A 10392-nucleotide genomic window follows, 5' to 3' on the forward strand; every position below is an offset into this window, starting at 1 on the left:
AACAGAGTGCTGGGGATGCCAGAGCCTGAGGCTTTGCTCTTAGCCTCTTGGGAATGTTTTCAAATCATACAGCATCAGAGAGAAGAAGTGCCGGAGGCAAAGGCAGAATAAACTTAAACAGTGTGACCATGCATATGTATGTTATTATTGTGTCTTACTGGAGTGCTGTTATCACAAGCCTATAATGACATCATGATAAAACGCAGGCAAACGCATCATGTTTTTGTAAGTGATCTCTAGTCTATGGAATATTTTGACTAGAGGGGAAAGCTAAGTCGATCTTCCACAATTAGTAAGAACTGACCTTCTCTGAATTTCCTTTGAAGACTATGCAGTCCAGCAATAAATACATTTCATGTAATGTGTGCAACTTTAGTAGAGGAAAATCAGAGTCCTACGTTTAAATATAAGAGGTGAAATGGAAATGTAGGACAGGGAGAACAGACATACAGTTAAACGCAGGATACAGTCACAACATTGCTAACACAAATGCCAAAAATGACAATAACATACTGCCCTGAGAACATGGGATCTGAGGCCAGGTGATACCCTGTTTAGCAAATCTGTGCCTTCTAACCCTTCTGGTGTGTTTTAGTTCAGTTTGGCTCTCTCCTTAAACAGGAAATTATTACTGTTATGGAAAAGCCTAAGAAAAGAGATTTCCATCATGATTAAGAGCTGCATAAACACACAATTAAGCTTCCTCTCATAGAAGCTTTTTATTTCATAGAAATAATCTTTTAACAGAGTCAAAACTATGTATTTATTCTAGATAACAGATGCACCACTACTGCAAAAGCAGGCTGTACAATTGGCATAACAACACCTAGCAACATCTCCCCCCAGCCATGGGGAAGTCTACATCTGTGCTGGAATAGGTTAGATAGCTACTTAAATATTTACTAAAGGAAATGTATTATATGATAAATGTTTATAGATGCATGGCATGGCTCTCAAAAGCAGTACACTAAAACTGTGGAATAAGTGCATTGGGTTTATCCTAGGTGTGTAAGTTTTACTTTTTGAAATGTTCCTAAACAATGCAAAACATGACATTTTTATAACATTTAACAAATGGGAGTTTGTGTCAAAACCACATCTGGAATTGTAAGTTTGGGTGGGGGACATTACATGCATCATTAAGAAGTCATTAAATTCATCTTACCTAGGGCATAGACCTACATGAAATTTGAGATTTTAGAAGTTTTTATATTTCAAATGATAAGACTATTTTAGCTTGCCTATTTTTATATGTTGGAAATGCTATGTTTGTACTTACGCATTCAAAATCAGCTCTAGTGAGAGGGACTATGTAAAAATGGATCTCTTTTAGATTCAACTTCTCATAAAGTTGAAGGAAAAGTTTTGCAGAGATAACAGTGTAAGAAAGATTTTTGGATCGAGGGCCTGGATGAATGTGTACACAGACTCATTTACAGCCATACACAGAGAACAAATGCAATGAAACCACAGCCTTCCTACAGAATCTCACTAGCTGGACAGATGAAGACACTGCAGTCTGACACAAAAGGTGCCCTGGTGACACAGCAAAGGAGAGCTGGTTGAAGGAAATGCAGAAAAGGGAGCTTTCATACCTAGCTATACTGGGCTGCTTCCACCAAGGCAGATTAATTCCTATCTGAGACATCTGAGTAACTTTTCTTCATACCAAAAAACACAGGACACTATACAGCCCATTTGATCCAGCACAAATTACACTGTTCACTACCTGGAACAAGTCCACTGTGTTAACACCCACAGGGTTATAGGAATGGAAATACATCTTTGCTTTCCCCCATCCAGCCACCTCTTACTACCTTAAAAAACACACTGTGGTGCAAATTGATAAGATTCAGCCCAAGATTTCTGCATGGAGACTCTGTACTGGCTACTTATTCATACAGATCATCTGCAAACCATGGAGACCTGTGATGGCAAAGCCTTGGAAATGGCTTTTCTGCAGTCAACAAAAAATACTCTTCAATATTCTACAACCCTTACAGGTTTTCGTAGTAAACTATCATGTTCACATCTGTTGGCAGTTCTGGGATTCTATCAGCATCATTACACCAAAACTGGTATTTGTTCTGCAGATTTGAGTCAGACATTAATAATTATTCCATCCAGCAGAATGGCAGTTTTCAGTGCACAATGCAGTAAGGAAAATGCAGTAAAGAACTCCGGGTGCTGAATACTCCCTAATTGCTGCTGCTGTCAGAAAATAATGGAAAGACAGGAGTGCAAGGCTGCCCCCTCTTCCTAAAATAATCTATTACATGCAAGGAGTTTCCCTGCCACAGGAAATACAACAGATGGGAGAGGAATTAGAAGGATGAAAACAGAAAAGTAATCTCTCAGCATCTGATGAAACAAACTCTGGTTTATAGGAAGTACAAAAAGGGGTGGATGGGTAGACGGACACCTGCACAAAAGCAGTGTGCATGCAAACCCCAAAGTCCATTTATCACTTGGTTGTACAGATATAGACCCTTTATTCCTGTTGGTCTGTCTCTTCCTTTGAGTACACATTCCCTCTCCTGCTTAATGCTTAACTAAATCAACACTGAGTGGTTTTCCTACATCATGCTATTCTCATTTACTGATCACGGTTCAATAGCTCTTAATGGACAGTACAAATAGAGTATGTTTTGCAATCTCTTATCTAGAATAAATTGCACAAAAACCGTGGAGATTTGAACTGGAAGAACTGCATTTCCACACTGGAAGTGAGGCAAATGCCTCACTATTTCTGTCGAGATAACATGGCTTGAGGGGAGTCTACCCAATTTAATTTGTTTCATTGAGCAAACAGTGCTTTCAAAGTTGCTAAGCATTCAGAAGAGAAAGATACAGAAAGCTGCTTAGTAAAATATACAGAAATGTCTCAGAGCAATTGACTATAATCTCCAGATGCCTCATTAGAAATACTTTCAGAAAGCACTTAGGCACTGAATTTATGAAACATCAAGAGTCCATTCTCAAGTACCTGAAATTTAACGCCCCAATGCTTAAGGCACTGCAGGCCATGCTGAAAAACCTCTGCCCTTTTTATTAAGTCCATGTCTGTGACTGCTGAGTTGCCACTGCCTGTACATACCTGTGAATGCTGAAATTACCAGTGTACTCTGTACCTCAACTCACATTTTCATTGCACCAGGACGTTTTCTTGACTACTGTCTTCATTTATATTTAGAGCACAAGTGCATTTTAATTCTGATAGAAAGACAGGTAGATTTTAGTATTACTATACATGGACCATGCTCGCTACGGTGGGTAAAACTCAAATCCCAGACTTGCTGCCTGTGAAGAAAATCTTGCACTTCTGCTAAGACCTCCCACAGAAATCAGGAAAGAATTAATGGGCTGTTGAGTTCCTAATATGTCCCACCCTATGACACCTGAAGGAAGTAGGTGTTAGACTGGCAGGGAAGAACTTGACAGGTTGAGGATCCAGCTATTAATTGTGACTGAGAGGGAAGCCAAGGGAGACTGTTCTGAATTAAAGCCTCCCTTTGGTGAAGAAGACCTGGCAGAAAATGAGTGATTTTTTTGGCTGCCAGTGACTTAGTGGTCCCTGATCCCAGGTGGGACGGAAGTATTTGCTTTTTCTATTTATCTGTTACTTCTATTGACCATTGAAGGGATGAGGAATCCAGTGAGTGGTGGGCCCAGAAGGGGTGAAAGAGTTTATGTTTCTGTATGTTTATTTTGGACTTCAGGGGCCACAGAGTGGAACTTCTTATGCAACGCAGCTGACCTCTCTGATCTGAACATGTTGGAGGGTAGATGGATCAAACAAAAATACAGAAGGAAACAATATCAGAGTTACTATTACATTATATGCCTTGGAAAGGGGATATTCTAAGGGGCATTATGGCCACAATGATCAACAACAATCACTCCTCAAAACCACAAACAGTCTTTACAACTAGTCTTGAACAGCTGGTTCAGCCCACTATGACTAACTGCCCTAATGAGACCATGGTGCCAGTAAAGCCCATGCCCCGTGAACAGGTAAAATTATACCAGGATGGACAGAGAGACGTTGTTTCATGAGCTGTTTTGCAAACACTCAGAGGACACAGTATTAACAAGATTCATTTGAATACTCTAGTAGCTGAAACAGATTTAGAGAAAAAAACGAAGGAATTAATACATAGGAAATGCAGGCTGAACACCCTTATTTGGTGGTGGTATATGTAGACATCTTGGGGTAAATATTTTATTGAAAAAAAACCTCATCTGATTATCCCAAATAAAGCTTAACAATTTTATTTTTATTTTTTTGGCTTAAGTAATAAAAACTAGTTACACATACAAACTGAAGAGAGAAGAGACTATGTTTACTGGGAAATTTCTCAAGACATAAGAGATTTTGGTTCAAGTTCATTCCCTTCCTCATGGATTTCAACTCACTGCTTGAAACACACCCTTATCTTTCCTATAAAGGTGTAGCCCTGAGGTGGTCTGCTCTTAAACAGATACTGGAGCAGCTTGCCTTTGCATGGAATATCAGCCAAAGTTCCAATCCTTGTGCAAATAAATCCTTTTTATTTGTATATATTGACAATATAAAACAGGAATGAGGCCTGTCTGTTCCACATGACCACATTCTGCATTTTGTTGGGTATGGCATTATTAAAGCATGTCAGAGAAGGATCCAAATATATGCAAAGTCTTTTTTTTTTTTTTTTTTTTGATGGGATATTGTGGAAAAAAAAGAAACGAAAATCTCATAGCACCATGATCTAAAAGTAAAATATTTCAACCTCCCATACCACATTACTTGTTATGAGAAGACGCAGATGATTAAAACACACAACTGTGCTTTGCTGTTCAGTCATGAAGTACCAGCAATGTTTTCTCAGTGACTCCACAACAGCACAATTGCAGAGATATTCACCTCCCCAGATATTCTTAGGAAAACATCATTCTCCTGACTAGTTTAGAGCTAGTATATTTGAAAGACTTGTGTTAACAGACATCTTCACATTGAAATTCAACAGAAAAAATCACAGATGGGGCATATCAGAGATCACACTATAAAAATTCTCCGTCTTTAGTCTGTGCCGCTTCTTTCATCAGCCAGTTGTACAGTTAACATGTCTTCAGATTCTTTCAGAATTATCTAATTCACTGAAATATGTGCCTAATTCAAAGCTGGTTCTTTTTATTAACATCAAAAAGCTTCGGATCAGGCCCTATAAAAAAAATCCAAGTCTTTCTACAAGCCTATTGTGTATTTGCTATTAGGTACACAATAGAGCTTCTGTGATTCCTCTCCCTGCCTCACCTATCATTATACATATGTTAGCAGATAACATGTCATTAAAGAGTCATAAATGTCAATCACAGAGTCATCCAGAAAAGCTGAAGGAAGGTTTCTTGGTCTGCCAAGTAGTAGTTCTGATAAGGGATCACCTGCCCAAGCAGTGCATTCCTACCTCACCACTAATATTTTCTTCCAAATGCACAGATGCCTTGCCACAAATTATTGCGGCTGAAAGGGTCTGAGTTGCAGGGGGAGAGATGGGAAGAGGGGAAAAGGAGTTGTTATTTTAAAACCATTTCAAACTTCTTCTGCCTGCTTCTGCATTTAAAAATTGCTTATGCCTCGAGGTTAGAAAATGACTGTTCCTAAGCATCTGTTTTCTGACTTTATTCCCACCCCTACCACCCAAAATCATGTTTTTATGGGCTTCAGAGAAGTTATCATTAATTGATAATTTACAACTGCAAAATACACATTCTCAAATTACACAGCTTTATTCTTCATAGTAAATCAATGTCCTACCTGTAAAAGAGCAAAATTTCCCTTACAACCAACTAAAAAAGGCAATACAATGTGATGCCAGACAGATATAATATCCCTAGCAGAAAAAGAAAATGCAATTAGCAATATCCAAATATGGAAACAGAGCCCTTCTAACATCACCTCCCAAAACCACTGCTCAGTTACATGTTTTATAACCTCAGTGAATAGCATAAATCTCAGTTCCAAAGGGGACTAAGTAACGCCACTTATATTTCAAACATAGCATAGCTGAAGTTGCATCCTTGAAGAACTACAGATAAGATTTCCCTACCCTTACACTGCGTAAATCCCTTGTATTGTGAATACTAAGTACAGGAAAGTACTCAAAATTTAACAGAATCATTTTTCAAAGCAGGACCAACAAAAGCAAACCAGAAATTTTATAAGATAAGTGATTTTGAAGATGCAAGAACTTAAAATCAGGAAGATTCCTGGGAAGAGGATTTTAGGGGTTTCTAACTATAGAAGATGAAATGAGAAAAAAAGATATCTTTCCTTTGAAAACATTATCTCAGGGAAAAAACAGCATACAAAAGACATGGATGGATCTGTGTATCCTTGGACAAGTTGATGGGGTATCACAAAAATTAAAACCTACATAGCAGTTAATTTTAAACTGCAATATTCCAAGTAATTTAGGAATTAGTAGGGGTCCTTCTTTATCACTTGACTTGCACGTGTTTACAGGAATCTTGAACAAGAAGGGTTGGGTACAACTCCAAAAGAGACATGCAGCTTCCAGCATAGAGGAGGTTGAGAATTACATCAGAAATCTGATTTCTGCAGTGATTTGTGGATTCACAGTGTCTCATAAGTTAAAGTTGAGGTACTGTACAGTGGAAGCAGTGCGTTAAAGGTTTACCCTGGGAAAGGAATTTGGGACTTGCAGTACAACATAATCTATTAGTTTAGTCTCATCCAAGAACGGGGTACACATAGAGGATAATATCGTCATGAGGGCAAACGTGAGGCAACATTAGAGCAGTGTGTTGGCAGAAAAAATGAGAGAGCTGTGGCTGAGTAAAATCTTTACAAGCAAAAGACAATGAGTCAGAGTAAACTAATTTCTTAAAATTATAAATAAAGGGTGTCTTATCACAAGGTGCACCCTTAATCACATCTGGAAAGTATCAGAGAGTGGAAAATCAACAACAGATCAAATAATCATAAATTTCAACTGAAAAATGGAGTGACGGAAGGAGGATTCAGAAAGTCTGTGTTCACTGCTGAGTCTTAAATAATGGTATAAAGAACCAACAAACAGGAAATAGCTTTGCTCAGGTTCTGAACATCTTTCCTACTGAAGCATGTATGAGTTGAAAATGAGCAGCACATCACATAAATGGATACTACAAAACTGCACATGGTCTAATCTGCCTCCCATAAGAAAAATGCAGTAATTGCAGTGATTCCTTTTCTCTATAAGAGACAGTTTGTATTTCAGAAACAAACCATGTTTCACTCTTTTAATTACAATTAAAAAAAAAAAAAAAAACCACCCTGAAACTTACTTTAGAAAAGACTGGTATTCATAGGACATAACAATACATTTTTACTGGTAATATCAGTACTTTAAGAAAAAAAATCTACATACCATATGTAACTGGGATAGCAATTTTAAAGCTGTGAATGCATGGCCCCTGTCAGTTCACAAAATTCAGACTCCTTTTCCAAACTCCACTCTTGTTTTGGGGAAAAAATGAGAGAGATTACACTAAAATGGGCTCTAAGTTGATTAGACAGAAAACATACTCCTAGAATGTTTAGTAATATTGTAGAGGAAGATGTTTAAATCTTCTGTACCTCACAGCATTTGCTCTGCTTACTGTGGGGATTGGGAGCCACCCTTTGGTCACTACTGTAAGTGCAAAATCAATATGATGTAACAGATTCTGATGTTTTCTGCCCTCTGAGGAGGGTTCTTGGTAACCACCTACGAATTCATTGTTCATACTGACAGATACTCTAAGATTGTCTCTAGCTTAACATTTACAATATGTATTTTACCTTACAGGGACAATAGGGATGAGTAATCTCTGCTTGTGTGTAATCTCTTGGGTTTTGAGCATTTTACGTGCTAAATGTTGTCATTACACTCTGTACCTTCCTTTCTCTATCACATTACTCATGTAGATTAATTTCCACAGAGTGTCTGTAGCATCACTGCTTACTAAAATGACAATTAAAGGAAACAAAACATTTGTAGCTTCATAGAATTCTCTTCCAAGAGCCCCATATTGAATAAATTAAAAGGTTCAACCTGAATTACAAAATAACTTTTTCATCATGGTGATTGATGATCACAGATCAGCGTGAAAAGCAGACTAACAGAAAAGACCAAGAAATTGCTACCATATAATTCCAGCAAAACAGGCTAGACACTGATACAGAAAGGCAGAATCCTCAAAGAATGGAAAACACAGATATTAAACCCAAGGAAGGTCAACCAACAGGGCAGAAAGGGAAACCTATGGAAATCAGCCAGGGAGATTAACGTTAAGCCCCACACAACTCTTATTTCACATTGAAAACCACAAACCATTCCCAGAAAGGAAGAAACTATTATGCTCTTAGCCTTGATGTGAGTAACCTTCTTAAATGCTTCTCTATTTTATGAGAAAGGACTAAGTTCCCAGCGTTTTCCATTTACTTCTCTCTCTGGACTTTGAAGGCTGTTCTTTCTTTTGACTTGGGATCGTTCTCTACCGTAGCCTGCTTTTGCTGGTCAGTATCAAGTGGAATCAGTCCACGAGACAGAAGATGAATAGTGCATATGTAAGCACTGAATAACCCAGACAAAGCAAGAAAGCAGAAGTTTTGAATTTGGATTCAAATGAGTTTGAATACAAACATGAGAACATGAAGACTAAGAAACTTAGATGAAGTAGAAATCCCAGAGAACACAATCAGATACTAGCTGCCTTCTATCCCGCCACTTGTCATGAAGAAGCTGGAATAACCAAGTAAACTATTATGGGAATACATGTACTTCTTCACACAGTCAAGATACCTTGCAAACACTATACTACAACACCAGACAAACCACACGAGACAAACATCTCTACTTACGTGTTACATTTGGGGATGAAGATGTCAGAAGTGGAGTGATCTCTCCAAGCCCACATGGTTAAGTTAGAAGCAACCCCAGAATAGCACAGGAATTTCCAGCTGATCAGACTACAAGGCCCCTTGGTCTACTTATACCATTGTCATTCAAAAGAAGCTAATTTGTCCTTAAGTTAAGGACCTTCTTCCTCCCATCACCAAAGGAAAGAGATCAGACTGAATCACTGAACAACAGTTCCACTGGCTAAAAAATGGCTTTTTAATTGTTCTCTGTTAGTGACTCTCGAAGAGTTTTCCTTTTCCCAAAGGCCAGAAACTGTCCAACAGCACCTTATGTGAAATATTAAAGTCATAGAAAGAAAGAAACTATAAAGAGCATAAGACATTCATTATGGTGTTTGAGTATTTTCCTGAGGTATCAGGGCCACCCACATGGCACACTTTTCTGTGCTGAATTTTGTTTAAAAATATATGTATTTATTTCTGACTACAGTCCATTTAGGTTATTAAAGTCTAGTGCTACCACTAAGTTCAACACTAGTTTTGATTCATGATTATAGTACCATTAGATGTCAGTATACAAGGAATTCGCACTGTGGATTGACAAAAGGGTCTGACCGTATTTATGGTCTGAGCCATCTTTCTCTTACACATTTCAGCAGGTTGTCCACATTTTCAATAATAACTGGAAGCTGACACCAACACGTACATACACCCAGTGAGGAAAGGTTCTGTGTGAAAAAAGAGTAATCACACCTAAAAGATGATGTCATAGCTTTGGGAATTATGACTGCACTAAGAAATGAATGGATTTGAAAGGACCTGGTTAGATACATCACACTGCACATCTTGAAGTGATGGGTTTTCACATTTAATTTGCTAGGCAAGAGAATGGCACAACTCAGATGTAGCTCCCTCCACCACTATCAGTCTAAGTTGACTTACAGATGACTGTAAGATACTGAATCTGGAACTCAAATGAATTGAAGGAAAACAAGTAACATAATGTGACTGAAATAATTTATCACCTGGCAATGACACACTGCTTCTACTTATTCTAATACACTTTTGAAAGAAATCAGAAAGATTCTTCTTTCAGAAGTGTTCCTATTTCTTCATTACAGAAGAGCCATTGTTTGACGTGATACTGCTATCAAAATACAGGAGCTGCTCAATGCTTTGTGGTTTTGAAGGAATAAACACTAACACATTGATACTGACTTAACTAATTAAATTCATGCATAGAGTGGAATTGTAGACACTAGCTTGGGCTGAACATAACACACTCCACCAGGCTTCAAAAATTCCACACAGAGGGTGAACTCTGAATATCCAAAATACCTTGCTTCATGTCCACCTGTATCCTGAAAGTGTTCAAACTCAAATGTCCTCATTCTGGATGAGCTTCCTGGGATTTTCCGTTTGGATTGCTACACATAATCGGAAACACTGAATGTGTGAGCAGCAATTTGCAAGGCAATTTAAGTCTGATAGCTTTTTTAGTCAGGACT

The sequence above is a fragment of the Pezoporus wallicus genome, unplaced genomic scaffold, assembly GCF_028554395.1.
Source record: "Pezoporus wallicus isolate ANWC-B61680 ecotype Strahan unplaced genomic scaffold, APGP_CSIRO_Pwel_v1 scaffold_3294, whole genome shotgun sequence".
Taxonomy (NCBI): domain Eukaryota; kingdom Metazoa; phylum Chordata; class Aves; order Psittaciformes; family Psittacidae; genus Pezoporus; species Pezoporus wallicus.